This window comes from Osmia bicornis, chromosome 8 (assembly GCF_907164935.1).
Source record: "Osmia bicornis bicornis chromosome 8, iOsmBic2.1, whole genome shotgun sequence".
NCBI classification, from domain to species: domain Eukaryota; kingdom Metazoa; phylum Arthropoda; class Insecta; order Hymenoptera; family Megachilidae; genus Osmia; species Osmia bicornis.
In genome coordinates, this window is record NC_060223.1 from 5,737,873 (window position 1) to 5,756,023 (window position 18,151).

Sequence of the window (18,151 nt, forward strand, 5' to 3'; positions counted from 1 at the left end):
ACCGTCCACGGCCATTCATCGCTTCTAATAATAAAGAGTTTGATGAATGTAAACGAATATGAACGTTGCCGAAGATACATTTTAACAGAGAATAATATTACCGTATCTTTACGAAAGATGCTTTGTATATAAAAAATTATAATAAGATTCGTACATTAGAAAAAGAATTTTTAAAGGAATCTAGTGTAACCCCCTGTGGCTCGGGGGGATCAGAATACGGCCACGGTAACCCCTGCCTGTCGTAAGAGGCGACTAAAAGGGGGACGTAAAGGAGCGAGTAAGGCGGTATGATGTAAAAGTAATGCAAAAGTGTGAGAAAGAAAATGTAACTGGCAAGGTGAAAAATGTAATGCGAGAAAAGGAATAATGTAATGTGAAAAAGGCGCAATCGCGTGGGCTCGAATTTTCGGTGGGCAGAAAGGGGCCGTTTGTCCCATGATCATGTCGCCCTTTTTAAAAGGGAAACTATAAAAGAAAGAAGAAAGAATCTAGTGTAAAATCTGGAGAATGAAAATTAAAATCGAGGCTCTCTCCGTGGTCTGAGACTGAGACTCCGTGAGACTGAGTTCGAGTAACGAAATATATCTGAATGGTGAAGTTTTTTTCATTAATTTCCCACTGTTGTTCTTATTAAAACTACTCTTGGTCTTTTTTTCGAAATTAAACATCCAAAGCTTGAAGCTTCGTAGCCTGAACAATTAAGGCCAGGATAAAACGAAGGATAGGCATCTTTTGTTTCGCGAATTTCAGTACCATAACAATACACAGTCCGCGTTCGCCTTTCTGTCTCCGTCTAGTTTTCCATTTCACCCCTCTTTGTTCCTTTAACATTCGTACCGTGATTCTCTGTTCTCGTCACTCCTGAATGATAGTCGGTGTGCAGTTAACTGCGGTTCGCTTACCTTTATATACGATCCGACGAGAAACAGGCAGCAGCCTCAGAGGGCAGGATGGCCCCAGACCGAGGCTCAGCCAACGCGAACAAACGCAACAGGCTCTGTCTGACACTCGTGGAAAGTTAGGGCTGCCAATTTTCCGTTATTGTTTTGTTGTTGCCTCTGTACATGCGGCCAACCATGCGCAAATCAAAGGCCCCGGCCTGCCTTGCCACCGGTTCCGACGATTTCGGATTCAGAGTTGCGGCTTGGAACGCCGGCCCGTGGAAACGCAACGATGTCTTCGGGCGAAACGAAGGTTCAACTAAAGTTTCTCTAACTAAATTTTCGGGTTAACGCGATTTAATATCGACGCTAGAGGTACTTCGACCCGTGCGTTTATTGTTATTTCAAGATTCGATGCTGGAACCAGGTCGGCTCCTATCTTTTATTCTTTGCAAGTTGCTAAAAATTAACATACCTTGTGCCATTTAATTAAAAAGTAAGGAAATAAATATTTTAGACGGCAGTTTATTGTATACAGGATATAAAATGAATGATTAGGTTCATTTTTCAGGTAGAGCATGTTCATTTAGAAAACAATTTGCAATAAATCTTGTACAGTAGAAAAGTTATTAATTTTCTGGGAACATGAAGACTCCGATTAAATGACCTGTGAATGAAGTAACTGGAAACGGAATTATTCGTTCAAGTTGATATCCGCAAAATTAAGATAAGTTCGCGTTATACTGTGACTAATTATTGCAATTTGTACGCGGCTCGAAAACTAATTAATGTTATTCAAAAATCGTGAGTCTAGTTGCATTATCGTAACAGTAGCATACCATTTGTTATAGTATCTTGTTAGGGAAATTACGAGAAATAAACCGGTTGACGGTTGCATTTAATGGCCATGGCTATACAGTGCGCCTCAAAAAGATTGCGCAGCAGGAATACCACAGATTTATGGCATCGCTGGCGAGCTCTTCGAGCTGAATAAAATTAAATTTATGTTGGCTCGATTCACAACAGCACGCATACTGGTGTACGGTACTCTTCGTCAAACATGACAGTGTTTTTCTGCTACGGTTATAATCTGGCATCGATGCAAAACGCCAAACAATAGCAAAAGCTTCCACCATAGGTAGAGAATAATTTCAGCGAGGATTTTTTTTTTATTCTCATTTATCAACAACCGAGAAAATGAAAATAATTATGCGCCGCTTTTCGTACGTTCTTTTTATATCACCTCTACCCTCATAATTGTTTGATTTCACGGTTTATAAATGTTATACAATTTTTCAACGCGATTTTCTGAAATTTATATCGCTGGTCATTTCGTACGTTCATAAAGATTCATCGGGTTTTCAAAACAATCGGTAAATAATAAAACTGTCTCAATTTATTGATGTAATTATCAGCCTGTTAATATTTTATTTCAAGCGGGACGAATGTATTGTAATAAATAATGAAATGTATATTATTTTATTTAATCTCTAGTGGGTTTTACGAATAATCGTGAAATTTGCAGGGAGAGGAGCAATTATTTTGGAAATTTTATTTAAAATATTTCGTTGTTACAGAGAGTTATCTAGGAGAGTCACTTACATTTGATGAAAGATTTATAGGTAAAATGTGAACACTGATAAAGGCTAAAAAATTCATAGAGCATATTTTCGCGGGTAAGGAGAAATGCAAATTAAACGCGATGTTTCATTTTAGCTGGGATGCATTAATTAATCAACGCCGAGTAATATCTCGTTTCACTTTTTCTTTTATTTTTGAATGTTTATATTAATATACATTTATATAGCCGGATATTTAAAATGCATTCTACTAGATACAAACTTATTGAAAGGAAATCAGGTGTTAAATTCAGCTAAATGAGGGACTGAAGAAGGTTTAATATATTTCAGATAATTTTTTGAAAAGCGCTTTTGTTGTTTTAAGAAATGCATTTTGGGCCGCTGTAGGTGTCTATGGCCATTTGATATAGACAGTAGTGCAGTTATGGGGTCAGAGGGCGAGTAGATATCGGGCAGTTGCAACAGAACAAGTGGCGTCCGTATTAAATGTGTTTCTCTCGGACATTATAGGAATAGGGCTCGACGAAGTTTGTTTATAAAGCGAAAGTTTAGAATAACGGAGGCCACGTTAAGCTCTTTGGCCGGATAAACTTTCCAGACTCCTGCATCGATTGTGGCCCAGAGCCAAGACCTCCTTATCCTAGACAATATTTTACAAGCGTGGACTTTGTTTTGCGCCTGAAAGACTAAGAGAGAGGACCACGGAAATGGTGACGAATATACAAGGAAAGGAAAGTGAAAAGCAGATTTCTTTATCCATTAGAATGTTTATTTATATTATTCATTGCTGAGATAATTTACATTTAAAATTATCAAATTTTGCAATTAGTATTTATTTTAAATCACTGTGTTTGGATCCTTATATTAAATTGAAAAACAAATTTTCAGTAACACGGATAATATAATTTTAAACAAATTGAAATGTTCATTTCAATAACAAACTTTGAATCAGAATATGACCACGAGTAAAGTTTGAACATTTCACGAGCGTGCATGTAATGGAGTACTTGTAAAGACATTGAAAATTATAATTTCAAAAACATTTCCTAAGCTGATATTAGTGTGAGTTTCGTAAATGTGATTGTACTTGGAAGTCTCATTGTCTACCATGTACCAGAGAGAAATCTCCAGGGATAACGTGACAAAAAGTTTTCTCGTGTAGAAGTTTTCGTTTTTACGTAACAGGTTGCACAAACTACCCACGAAGTAGGTTCTTAAGTAAAAATTCGTGCATTGAATTCTACATTACCGTAAAATTTAGTTGACATTAGTTTAAAAATAGTAGAATTTATTGCACTATGCAACAGATATTAACAAGAATGCCTTAGTACTCTCCAAAAGGCTGTAAAAATAAAATTTAAAATAAAATAGATCTTTAATTATTACCTATAATAATGCATAGTGCAATAAATTCTATTATTTTTAGACTAATGTCAATTAAATAATAATAATTAAAGATCTTATTTTATTTTAAATTTTATTTTTACAGCCTTTTGGAGAGTAGTGAGACATCCTTGTTAAAATTTGTTGCATAGTGCGATAAATTGCACTATTTTTAGACCAATGCCAACTAAACAAAATCTGTTAATCCTTTCGATGAAAATAAAATTTTATTATATAAAAGTTTATGGAATACAAACGGTATAAAATAATAATACAATTTATAAAAGTTTAATCAATTTCATCGAACGATAAACAACTGCCTCCTGTGTACGGTATTTTTGAGCAAACGAACGTGACCAATAAATCGCTCTCGATTGTTGGTAACGTGTACTTCCTAAGCCCATGCTGGCTTCCTAGAGTTAAACTGCTGCCCGTATTGGTCAGCGGAAGCGAAATCAGCAGGTCGTGTCGAAAGTTCAGCAAACCTGCGCACCGGAGGCACAGTTGAATGACTGATACCGCAGCCGTAATTTCTCAGTGTCGTGTAGTGCGTGTGCGTGTATTGTGGTGGATTGTAACCCATCGCTTCTCCCTCGAACTTGGAACAGACCGACACGGCCTTGGATCGGTTTAATTTCGTGGCGAACTTGTCGAATTTTCATGCCGATCCCTAAGACCACAATGAATTGTTAGAGATCTTTTTATTTTTATATATAAATGCAAAAATTTAATATTAATTGGAATAATTATGCAGAGGTTAGGTTAAGAGTGAGCACTCTTTGAAGGGGTGGTAGCTGGGGTAATTTTGAACAACTGTTTCCTGTACCAAAGTGTTCATTAACCTTTTAGTTTTTGAATTATTGAAAAACCGCGGGCAATCGGAGCGCGCATAGTGCGCATGCGCAGCCGCGAGAGTCTGCTATAAACCGACTGCGACGCGCTAGTGAGTATATAGTTTGTCCGCGACCACGCTGGGGCGCGGTTGTCGTAGTCGACTCTCCCGCGCCTGCGCATGCGCACTATTCGCCTTGTGGTTGCTGGATGTTTTATCGTTAATAATTTAAAAAGTAAACCATAACGAGTATTTTGGTGTAAGAAGAAGTTCTTCAGTATCACTTCAGCTACAACACCCTCAAGGATGTTCATCTGTAGTCAAACACTGGGTATAAATATTTCCTTACTATTTTTAATATGAAAAGGGTTAGATTGATTGCCAATCGCAGGAAATAATGGATTTCTATGTAATGAAATTACAGAGTACCTAAAAATACGTGAAAAGTAGAGGAAGGAGGATCCCGGAAATAAAGTCATTATTTTTCAAGTTGTATCTCGCCACCACCAGTTCGTTGACATCTCAACTCCCACGATTTCTCTTATTAGCTCTGACGGTCCTGATCCCACAAAACGTGGAACCGAAGTTCGACGGAACTTCCATAATAAGGTACGGAAACTGGTACGGCATATTCGTCGAAGCGTAAGATCAGTCCATATTTCCGGCGATTTCTAGGCAATTTCCGAGCTCCGAATGCTTGGTTGCACAATTACCGCGTGCGATATTATTAAGATTTTCATATGAACTATATATCTAACATTAAAGACGAAACGAATTCGTCCTCGTTCATATTTCATGGTCTAACTGACGTTCCTACAACCCCTTCCTGCTGAAAGAAAAAAAAAGATGAAGGGGAGGGTTGTATTTTTCCCGGTGTCGCGACCCTCGAAATAGGTTATTTTTTGGACTCTCATTTTATCACATGAAAGATACTATATTTATTAAACTATGTTGACTCCTGGTAGTTCTATATTTCCAAAACAAAATATGAGAAGAGGGAAATATCGAGGTGTTAAAAAGATCATGGTATTTCAGTGAATCTTTGAAAGATTGATTTGTGACTTCCAAGATTTATTAAATGTCATGAAAAATTCTTTCTTAGAATATTTATTCAAATTACATACACATGTTACAATAAATATATAGAATTAATCCTATTAATCTAAACTATTTGGTTAGGTTAAATTAGTTTAGAAATATAATCTGACATTAATAGTTTGTAGATAGAGATATATTGCACTGCTACGGCTAATTGACGTATCTTTAGATTTTACAAACTTCGTGTTATGAGCAATTCGGATACTAAAAATTATTTTTTATATGATTCCTAAACCAGGAAGTCGTATTTATTTTGTGTATTCTCATAATTGCCTACAAAAGTTCTATGTATTTGCATTGTGCCACGTGCTATGGCAAAGCATGGGAGCCGAGCTTTTCCGAACTTTTCCGAACTTTGTCGACCTATTCCGATCTATTCCGATCGGTGGCGATCGGCGCCATTTTGTTATTCCCGAGTCAAAGTTTTGACAGACGCGTCAATTTGTCGTAGCAGGACAGTATTTAGAAGATAAAAGGTAAGATTCATTATTCTAAAAGTGCTTTTAAATATACGACGATACGTAATCAATACTTGAGTCCATCTGTTAATCATTATATTACAAATTGAACTTGGATACAGTGTTACAGACGACGCAAAACTCGAGTAAGTGTTTCGTACGTTACGAAGTGGCGTTTCTCGTTGGCACGAGTGGTACTTGTTCCTGAAAACTAGAGGCAAAACCAGACAGCCAGACGTGGGACGTTCGGGAGGACCTGCGCGTTCCATTACCCTGCGGGATCAGTCGACATTCGAAGCGGCACTCACGTTCCGCGGCCGTGCCGCGCGCACCTTTATATGGCCTCACTAAATCGTCCTTTTGAGTCCTGCACGATCGAACCTTCTGTTATTCATTGCCGCGATAAACGTCGTGAATGTCGAACAACCTTCGCGTTCCACTCTGTTGACGAAGGTACGAGACGGTTGCTGTTCGTGCCTTGATCGCAAACTATGTACTACTTCATAACTAAATTGATTCATCGATCTGTTATTGATGCGGGACCGAGGTCAGAGAGGTTAGGTCCGTTTGATAAAACAGTGAAACGCGTTTTTCTATTTCAATGAGTTATTTCTCAACGAAATATTTTCATCAATAGTTTTTATTAACGTTACTACGTTGTTTACTGAAAAGAAGGTTCTGTCGGAGGATTTTTTTTTTATATTTCGGACTGATTAGATAACTGACGATGAGTGCGAAGTACGTCGGTATTGTGAAATCGGTTTCGGAGTGCACGTGTATTTAACGAGTGACCAGTGATGCTGGAGTTACATTGTGCTGCATTTCTGGAGCTGCATTCCCCTGCAATTGGTCTACAACGGTGAGTAACAAATATCAACTTATAACATATTATTTTGTATTATATTTTGTTTGTAAATTCATTCGACGAATTTTAGAAGTTTATCTTCTATTCTGCATAGAACCGAAATATGATTATCTCATATATCTCTCAACACGGGTGTGTTGATACAGTCATTCGCATAGTTCGGCTTCTATAGCTTGTTTATACCAAACAATGGGATTAATGAACGCGCAGCAGAGTCTGAGAAAATTTCAAACATAATTCTGTTAATAATCTCTTAGCTATAACAAAGGGCGTAAAATTATAAATTTTACAAAATATGCAAATATCAAAGTATTAATATATTTTTTTTTCTTTTCTTAGTTAATAAAAATTATATAGAGAAGGGTTAATGTTTCTATTTTTAAATATCGATAATTATATTAGAAATTTTATTTCCTAGTATAATTAGAAAATTGCAGATATAATTCTATTAATAATGTCTTAGCTATAAAAAGGATTTAAAATTGCAAATATGGATTCCAATTATAGATTATCCTCCTTCTTTTCTTAGCAAATGAAAATTATATAGGAAAGGGTTAACAAGTTGAATAGTGAAATATTAGAAATATAATTTAGAAATATAGAGTTAGAAATATAATTTTCTAATACAATTAGAAGCTTGCAAATATAATTTCCAAAACTAGAAATATAAAATTTTAAAAATGATAAATTCCACAAAACATTCAAATACCAAAGTATCAACATGTTTCTTTTTTACTAACAGATAATCATGTAGTAAAGTTTATATACGAAGATATACGAATAGTTAAACATTATATTTAACTTGGTATCATTTTGAAAATCAGTTTGACGTTTCCAAAGAAGGAAGTCAATATGCGTTATATCTCTTCCGACGGATGAGAACAATATATCATAATCGATCATACCTTGTTAGTTAGGACAGACAGGAATTCTTTGCCCTGGCTGTGGCATACCGATATTTCACGAAGGATATAAAACGCGGAAAGAACAGTTATTAATAATAGATAATTGTTTATTAAAGTCAACAGATTTAAAATTATCGAAATAAGTAATTACGCAGCACGATTGAATGGTAAATTAATTTCAATATTACGTCTGGAATTATGACCTGAAATTGATACAGGGTATTGGTGCTAATTTGTGATAATTCAATTATTTCTTTAAATATTGCAGATATTTTTGTTTTACAAAAATGTATACCAAAATGTTTTCAAGCAGTATATGCATTAACAAACAAAATCCAGTTTTTAATAAAATACATTATGAGTTTTAAATAATATCAAAGAGCATCATATTTTTCGAATATCAAACGAAAAAGTTTATTTAACCCGTTTCACCACAGTTCAATTGGAAATTTATCATAGGCTATTTTTTTCTTTTTTAATAAAGTAAGATATAGTATCGAAGGGTATTAAAAAAAAGTAGGTTATCGCTTTTTGATAAGAAATAAATATATCCGAAACGCTGCATTCGGTTTAAAATATTAAAATAGCCGCATTATGGGAGAAGTCAGGGTAATGTCTTAGGGTTGCGAATTACTCTTTCAAGTAATTCGAAGGAGATGATTGGAAGACGGTCTTGGAACTTCTCACCTTAATGCGAATGGGGTCATCAAAGAGCGAACCTCCGATTCTTTGGAGAACTGTTTAAAATTCAAATGTAAATTCGATGTCTTTCTAGATTGACTGGAAAGCTAACTTTAGAACAGAGATCCGAACAGAAGCATAATTTTTCTATAAATTGTGGTGCAAGGATTATTCCAATATTTTACCATTTTTATATTTCAATCTTTCAAATGGCGACTTTAATTTAAATCAATAATATAGAAATATAGAAACATGATTTTTCTATAAAATTGTGGTACCATGGTTGGTTCAATATTTTACCATTTTTATATTTCAACTTTTCAATTGGCGATTTTAATTTAAATAAATAATATAGAAATAAAAGAAAGCAATTTTCCATTTCTATAAAACTATCTATAAGATTGATTAAATATTTATAATAAAATAATTAAATTGATTATATATTGATTAGTATTTAATTGGATCAATCAAACAAAATTGATTGAATTTAAAATCGAATTACTGTTTTTCCTTTAGATATTTAATAGAATGGCAAAAAATATAAAATTGTACAATTTTGGTGTATCAAAGGGTTAATGAATGGATAAGAAAAGGGATTTAAAAATTTAATCATGAATAGAGGTTCAATGAAAATAGTTTTATAGTATCGTTCATCTATTTCTTTCTTCTAATTTAATCACAAATATTTATAAACCATGTTTATCGTGTATTTTCCTTCTATCGTGTCCTGTAGGGATTACCACTGCTTTATGGATGAATACACATTTGATCGGTCGTACAGCTCGTATCTCCCGTGAATACGCGTATTCTGCAAATGTGTAGGGTGCAAATACCGGTACTTGTACATGCATGGCCACAAGTATTTCACGCTAAAAGGGACCCTTCCGTGCAATCGCTTCCTCTTTTCATATTTTTACCTTTGGATCCGCGATGATGAAGAAATCTTCGACGCAACGGTGCCCATAAAGTGAAATGAAACTACCAAATTTTTTTCTTCCTTTCGCCAAATGCATCTTCGAAGAAATGCACCTGCTACCTGCAGTTCAATCTTCTTCGATCTTCTGCAAGCTTCGCTACCTTTGAAAACGGGTATCGTGTAGTAAATTCTTTTCCGTTCGAGGCGATAAGTTAAACGAGTTATATACAGGGTGTCGATCAAACGTAAATTGGAATTTTGCCAAACTTCATTTATTTCTCAAGTATTATATTTCTGCTGTTACTTACTGGGCAAAGGGTTAATACCTCCACGTTGAAGTTGTTGAAAATTTCATCAAGTATTATTTTTGTTCTTCACAAATTATATCTTTTATTTTGACAATATTTCGTTAGATCTTCTGTTTATAATTTCAAGCACACGAGTATTTCTAATTTTTTCAATATTAAAATTATTTTCTCTTTCGAATATTCAATATTCCAGATATCGTTACAATAAATAATGTTGTAGACTAAAAAAAGTTAATTACATCTATTAATTAAATTAATATGTACTGTTACTTATGAAGTTTCATAGGAACAGATTTAATTTCACATTTTTATCATACATTTCCATGGAACGAGTTCAGTTATTTCATTAAAATACACGTTTCTATTAAATATTCGTGAAAATTTTTTCCCCGTGCAAATACACGATATTAATTGCGAAATACTCTCTTCCGAATATTCATATTTTGTAAATAAAATGTTTATGTATCGATTATTACATAAGCATCACGGATTGCAAATATTTATTACTGCTTTTTTAATGAAATTTTGTTATATCCATCAGACGGTTAGAGCTGAAATTGATGGAAATATTTCGACATGACAATTGAATCGGGGACATCGTTAACGTTTGCTCGCATTGTTGTTTGCGCCATAATAGCCCTACGAGAAGAGCTTGGGACACGTATTTCGGATTCCTAACGCAACAATGCAGAATAATTTCGATTGCTACTTGGCAGGCCAACTATGCACCGTTAGCTGCGTCGCGAATACAATTCATTTAAACGCAACGTATTGCGTGATTCGTTCCTGAAGGATGTCCTTTTGAATGTCCACGAAATTTCGGGATTTACCGTGAAATTCATCCAGTTATTTCGCGATCGAATTAGGAAGCTTGGAAATTAGAAAGCTTAGAAATTATTGTTAGACAAGTTAAAAAATTTCGAAATTAGGAAGCTTAGAAGTTGGGAAACTTGAAACTTAGAAATCTTAGAAATTAGCATCTTGAGAATTTAGAAAACTTGGAAGTTAGTATGCTTACAACTTAGAAAACTTAGAATTTAGAAAATTTAGAACTTAGAAAACTTCGAAATCAGGAAACTTAGAATTTAGAAAACTTAGAAATTAGCATGCTTAGAAGTTAGAAAACTTAGAAATCAGGAAACGTAGAATTCAGGAAACTTAGCATTTAGAAAATTTAGAATTTAGAAAACTTCGAAATTAGCATGCTTAGAAGTTAGAAAACTTAAAAATAAGGAAACTTAGAAATTAGGAAATTTAGAATTAAAAATATTTAGAAGTTTGAAAGCCTTGAACTTAAAAAACCTAGAAATCAATTAGCTTGGAAGTTGAGAAACTTAGAATGTAAAAACCTAGAAATTAGAAAATTTAGAACTTGGAAAACTTGAATTCCTTCTTTCTCTTAGTCTGAATGACTAAATTAAATGAAATTCATGACACCAATTGTCGAAAGACCGGGCAACAACAGTCACCGTACCGAAGTTTATTCCTCTTAATCAAACTTTAATTAGTAGAAGTTATGGTTACGAGATAACCGACAAAGGTGTCAAGCGAACTGGGTGGAACCTCTTTATCTCATTAGTCACAGTACGAAAGTTACATAAATTTCCGTAACGACAACGACGGACGAGAGTTTCATCCTGGTTGTCCTCGAGCCGGTAATGGCCAGCAACCTGGGAACCACTTTTGCTTGGCATTTAATTATTCGGCGGAGGAATGTTCCGGGAGAAATTGTCGAGCAATCGTGTAGCTCACGTTTTAACGTCTTCGTTGGAACTTTCATCACGGCTAATGAACACGCACGACGAGAACGCATCAGTTTGCGTTTCGTCATTAGTCAGTTTCGCGAAGCGCGAGACGGTTTCAATTAATTTAACGAAACGCGTCGATCACTAGCCGACCATGAAGGGAGAGAAAGAAAAAAAAAACGAAGTTCGCGCCCTCTTCGCTATTCCATTTCAAGAGATACCTGTCTAGGGATTAAATTCAACCTTTAATACGTAGGATTAGAAGCGACATTTAATTTTTGTATTTGCATTTTAATGGTGGGCGCGGTCGGATCCTCGTTGCGCTAGCGATTTCCCTGCATTTCGGTTAAATCTTTAATAATAAAAAATAATCGTTAGAGATAAAAATTTCTCTTGCACTCGCATAGAACTACTCGATCTGTGCAAACGAATACAATATAACTTTTTAATTATCATTTCGCGTTTCTGTTTATCCCAGAATTTTTCTAATAAGTTTTGGTTCAGATCTAGCGAGGGTGAAAGTAATTTAGAATCACCCTGTATTTGTTTCAATTTCTTCCATCTATTTCAACTACAGAGTACCTCGTTTAAAATTGGACCAAATGACTTGAGGTTTTTCGAGAAGCTATACAAATTTTTAATTAAAAAATTGCCTTTTACTATCTTTTCCCTGATTATGACAAATTTTAATTTTTTTAAATAACGAAAGCACATATGTTAGTAAATTAATTTGTATAGCTTCTCGAGAAACCTCAAGTCATTTGGTTCAATTTTAAACGAGGTACTCTGTTTTGAATGGTGTACAAATACTTTTTGGACCCAGTGTATACATCTAACCATCTTTTGAAACGTTCCTCGGTTCTTTCCTGTTCGAAGAGACGCAGTAATAACAGTAACCGATGGATTATACGAGTCCGGACGTGGCTTTGATAGTCGACTTTTTCCTCTCACCCAGGAGTATTTCTTGCTTCGATTCGAATCACGGTTACCTTCATATCTCCTCCTAGTCGGCCAGTGAATCGGGATAAGGATAAGAAGCAATGAAATGTTCTAGCAAAGTCATTCGTGACACACCAGTCGATGGAATCCTCGGATCTTTTCAGTTCGTTCGCCACTTTAGCCACCTCCCTGCTAGAATAGAATGCTTCGTTCAACGTCTTCTTCCACTTATCCATTGCTGACTCTTATGTTCTTTATGATGATACTATATTTTCATAAGGTAGTTGGTGAAAAATTTCAGATATCTCTCCTAACATTTCTCTTTATTTTGCTGTGATATATTACAGACTTTAACTCTTCGCAGATAAAATAAAAACTTTCTTATACTAATTTATTTTATTTTAAAATTGTACAAATACCTACATCAGTCTAGGTACAGAAATTGCACAGAGTGTAATTACACTCTGAAGACCTTTTTTCCTTAGGTGCTTTCTCTCCTATTTCTGTGTAGGTAGAATCCTAGTTAACTATCATGGCAAGGTACTAGTTGAGAAGGAGGCATTGAAAGTATGGGTAACATTAGGCTCAGGCCATTAGAAGAGGGCACTCTTGCAAGTGGCATAGGGCGTATCAAGGTGTATTTAGCTAAGGTCGAAAAATATAGTCGCCATTAGCGGTAATACTTTCGCCAAGACTCTGGGCGTTTCAAACCTCGACTTCTATACTACTGAAAGTGGAAATAACTTCGTCTCCTTTTAACCCTTTCGTTCTTTTAACCCTTGAACAACGGATGCTCAAACCAACATGATCCAAACTTATAAAATCTATGCAAGAATATTAATATAAATTTTTAATCAATGAGCTTTCTATATTGGAAAAATAATTTTTAGAGCAATAGAAAATGAAAATAATATCTGAGGCTCTCTCTATGGTCCGTCACTAGAGGATTAATAATAAATTATGATATTTTTGTTGCTTATATCTTGAATTTCATCTTTATATGAAATATTGATCAATAATTTATTAAATTTTCTATTTAATAATGGATTGAACAGCACATGCCACTTAAACTACCTTGAATAATTTAATAATAATTCAGTTTGGTTAGGATTGTAAAGAAAAAATTAAGGTATTCTTTTACATTTTCCATGTCTGCTATTCTCTTAATCTTAGTCTTTTTCCCCCCAATTATCACGTTCCTCGTGCATTTAATTCAGTCCAGCTTGTCAGCATCTTTCATTATACCGTGGATCTCTAACAGAGAGGTATTTATTTCCTATAATCCTGTCTTCTCCAAGATAAGGTTCGTACTCTGGATGTTTTAACGATGAATATCTTCGTTATCGTTGCTCACACCGTAAAGGATTTAATCACGGTTTAACGATGGCAAAAGGAGACGAGCAGGCAATCGCTCGAATTATTTAAACTCGGACCGTTTTCAGAACGATTTCGCTAATAAGATACGTTCGAATCGAGGATAAAGTTTGAATTCTAACGAAAAAGAGAACACCGTTCCGTCGGTGCTGAATGGTACGAATCTAACCAGCAATGGTCAGCAAATCTGTAATTTTTTTTTTTCATTCTAACCCTTCCGAATCGGTGTTTGATTTAATTAGAGGGTCGGTATTTTTGCTTTGAAATTAAAATTTATCATCCACGTTCAGAGTCAACATAGGGAGCTTGTTGACTCTCAAAGGTAGGAGAAACCAGGTAAATGCGAGCCAGTTAATTAGAAGCGAAAATGTTTAATTAATCACTTGAAATATTTATTAGACCCTTTAGGAATATTTTAAACGATAGACAAATGAAATCAACATTTTTCGAGCATCATAAATTCAAAATAAAGTATAATATTATTCTGAAAAAAGAATTTAAACTATCATTCTTTTCATTTAATAATTTGCTTCGTCGCTGCAACAAGGTTTTCACGCCTAAATGAAATTTATCAGCGGTTATTTTTTCCAAGCAACTTCAATTCGCGTAATTGAATTCCATCATCTCTTTTCTATTTATTTCGTCGTTTCATGTCTGTTTACTTTCGCTAAATTACTCGATTTCCGTTCTCGACTCAGACTCCATCTTGTCCTTTCCCTTTTTCTGCTCCTATCTCGCATCCATTGCGTTGGTGGAATAATTTCGCTTAGACAAAAATTCGAGATCATAGCAGTGTTTAATATCGAAGAAGGTTTCTGATATCTTTTTAATAATTTAATTACAAATTTGTAAAAATTAAAATGTTCGATAGACTGTAATAGTTGGAGCCTCGGGTAATCTGTCCATTTTCAAGGAACTAGTTTAAACGTTTTAAACTGCAGATTCGAACAGTTTGAACGTTTTTCTCAATCCGGTGTTTAAAGTTCGAAACTAAATTACTTCATCACCACACCGCGAGGCTTTAAATTTTAGTTCCTGCCAGTACAAGGCAATTGCGATATATATTCTTACTTGGTGCGGTTTTACGCTGTGAAATATCTACTTTAAGCCACTTTTCCCGGCTAATTCAGACATTGGCTCTCGACTGAAAGCTATACGTGATTCGAAATCGGTGACACGCAAAGCCAAATACCATCTGCAACTTGTTTCCAGGCCGATCATGTCGAGGGAAAGGTAATAAACGTCAATTTACTGCTATGATCGTATCTCGTTATTACCATTCCGGCTCTTAACGAGATCACGATCCGATCTATAAAACATTTGAGGCATTACTATGAAAATAACTGCATCTACTATGAGCTGAATTTCTAGCGACTTGAGTTATTGCGTTCCATGGTATACTTAATGAGTTTATTAACACCAATACCGTAGTGTGGTTTATGATTTAGAAATTGGAATTTGAAACTTGGAGTTTAAAGCTTAAAATGCTTGGGAATTAGAAAGCTTGGATATTAGAAAATTTAGATATTAAAAAGTTTAGAACTTACAAAGTTTAGAAATTAGAAAACTTAGCTGAAAACTTAGAAAATTTAAGCATTAGGGAACATAGATTTTTAAAAACTTGGGAATTAGGAAGCTTAGATGTTAGAAAAATTAGACATTAGAAAATTTAGAATTTGCAAAGTTTAGAAATTAGGAAACTTGGAAATGGAAAGGCTTAGAACTGAGAAAACTTAAGCATTAGGAAACTTAGAATTTTAAAAACTTGGGAATTAGGAAGCTTAGACGTTAGGAAATTTAGACATTAGAAAACTTAGAACTTGCAAAGCTGAGAAATTTGGAAACTTGGAAACGGGAAGGCTTAGAACTGAGAAAACTTAAGCATTAGGAATCGTAAAATTTTTTAAACTTGGGAATTAGAAAATTTGGAAGTTAGGAAATTTAGATATTAGAAAGCTTAGAAATTAGAAAGTTTAGAGCTTAGAAAATTTAGAACATTAAAAGCTTGAGAATTTGAAAACTTTGAAGTTAGGAAACTTAGATATTAGAAAGCTTAGAAACAAGAGTTTAGAACTTAGAAAACTTAAGCATTAAGAAGCTTAGAACTTGCAACTCTGCAACTTAGAACTAATGATTTAAGACTTAGGAATTAGAGCAGAGTCACATTACAAAAGAAAAATGTACACCGTTTTTCTTTCACAGAAAGAAATATAGGGCGAATAAATGGTCTTACACAGGTAACAAAGAACATGTTCTCTGACAGTTTAACACCTCTATAATGCAAGGAAACGTTGCAATTCGAATTCTTCTTTTTACGGAAATTAAATCCACTCGTAAGTTCGTTGAGCTCGAGTTTCTACAACACATTGAACACCATGACACGCGAACGTAACTGCTATCGACAACTAGACTTTAAGCAATTGCTGCCGAGAGAACGTTAACAGACAGATTTAGGAACACGATAACGTTACTCGAGTAGCAATTCGACTAATAAGGTCAAGACGGAGAAAAGCGGATCGACACACGCGATCTAAAGATTTTCCTTTTTTTTTTATTTCCTTTTTTTCCATATATTATTAGGTTGTTGCATATTAAGTGGTCAATTATAAAATACCAGAAGTCTGACAAAATTGGATGATTTCAAAGTATTGCAAAATAGCACTATGGTATATCAATTTAATGGAAAATTGTGTATTATATTTCTACAGTGATCAATAAAGCAATTATTTGACAAGAACTCAATTTGTAATAAAAATATTTATAAAAAGCTTATGTAATCATTTTCAGAAAATTTTAAGCTTTAAATTGATACGTGTTATAAATGCTATTCTATGGTATCTTCATGTTATCAAATTTTAACAGAACCGATATATTTTCAATACACTGAAAATAATATGGACGAGATCCATGCACGATATTATTGACATTTCCATTTTACTAAATTATTTTGTATAACATTTGTGCAATAAGCGTTAATTGTAAATAAAGGTAACCGAGGCTTCCTACGAAAGCCCACATTGTAGGTGAACATCGTGATGCATTGGTAAACGTAATTCAAGGTATCAAGATTTATGGATAGCACGAGAATACCCATTATTATTTATCGACGTTCGTTCAGAGTCTGGTCGTGGATCAATGCATAAAATATTGGCTATCGGAGTTCTGTCACGTTATCGCTCCCATTGTCTAGTATCGCTTATGAGCTACTATTGTTTGAGCTCATATAATAGTATCTTTTTCGATGCAACAATGATTTCCCAATAACTGAGAAATAGACGTGGAAGCAATGTTTTCTTTTGAGATGAAATCGAAACACTGGCAATTGCATGGTTAATTAATGACAGAAGTTGCGATTTAGGACGTAGACCTTGCAACTTAGAATTTAGAATAGGAAACTTAGACTTTGGAGCTTGTAATTTAAAACTCAGAGCTCAGGTCTTAGACTTCGAAACTTACAATTTACATCTTAGAATTCAAAACCTAGAATTTGTAAAGAAAACATCAGTGACATATTTTACACTAACACTAACTAGTATGCAGTGGAAATCATTTACATATTCCATTTAACCCTCCAATTCAGTCGACTGATAATACTCCATTATAATCACTTAGCTGCTTTAGCAAGGTCACGTGGGCTATGCACTAACGCAGCATTGATCATTGATTCCTGATGCAGATCGACCCAGTTCAATCAGATCGAAGACAATCCTTGAACTGGTTGAAGTACGTCTTATCTGTTGGTATATCAACTCTGCAGATGATACAGGAGATTACAATCGCAATGCTAAGGGGTCTTTGTACAGAACCAAGTCATCATACATGTACCCAATGTACTGTATTAATATTAGGAAATCACGATATGTATTTTGTTATATATAAATTAATTTAATATTTTGAAAATTTTTCTAACCATACTATAAATCTTCATTATTAAAAAATTAACGTAGACCTCGTGATTTTTATAATATTGATCTATACTACTTGTTCGCGCCTCTCATATTATTGACCTATACTACTTGCTCTTCTCTCACATATCATTGACCTATACTACTTGCTCGTGTTCCCCGTATTATTGACCTATACTACTTGGAACAAATTATTTCATTAATTTGTACTACTTAATATAACATATTCTATATATTTTCTACTGAAATTTTATTGGAAAAAAAGTGGCGCATAACAATTT

General features: G+C 34.4%; 1 protein-coding gene across 6 annotated transcripts in view; it reads left to right on the top strand.

Moving 5' to 3' along the window:
* The first annotated feature begins 5,136 nt into the window (after nucleotides 1-5,136).
* LOC114875155 (limbic system-associated membrane protein-like) overlaps nucleotides 5,137-18,151 on the top strand; it is a 206,690-nt gene continuing 193,675 nt past the window's right edge. For 3 of the 6 annotated variants that reach the window (XR_006829618.1, XR_006829617.1, XM_046286723.1), the window contains exon 1: nucleotides 5,832-7,091. The gene's annotated coding sequence lies outside the window, so the exon portion shown is untranslated. Of the gene's footprint in view, nucleotides 5,286-5,831; nucleotides 7,092-18,151 lie in introns of those variants that run through there. The other 3 variants (XM_046286722.1, XM_046286721.1, XM_046286726.1) reach the window with 3 other exon arrangements.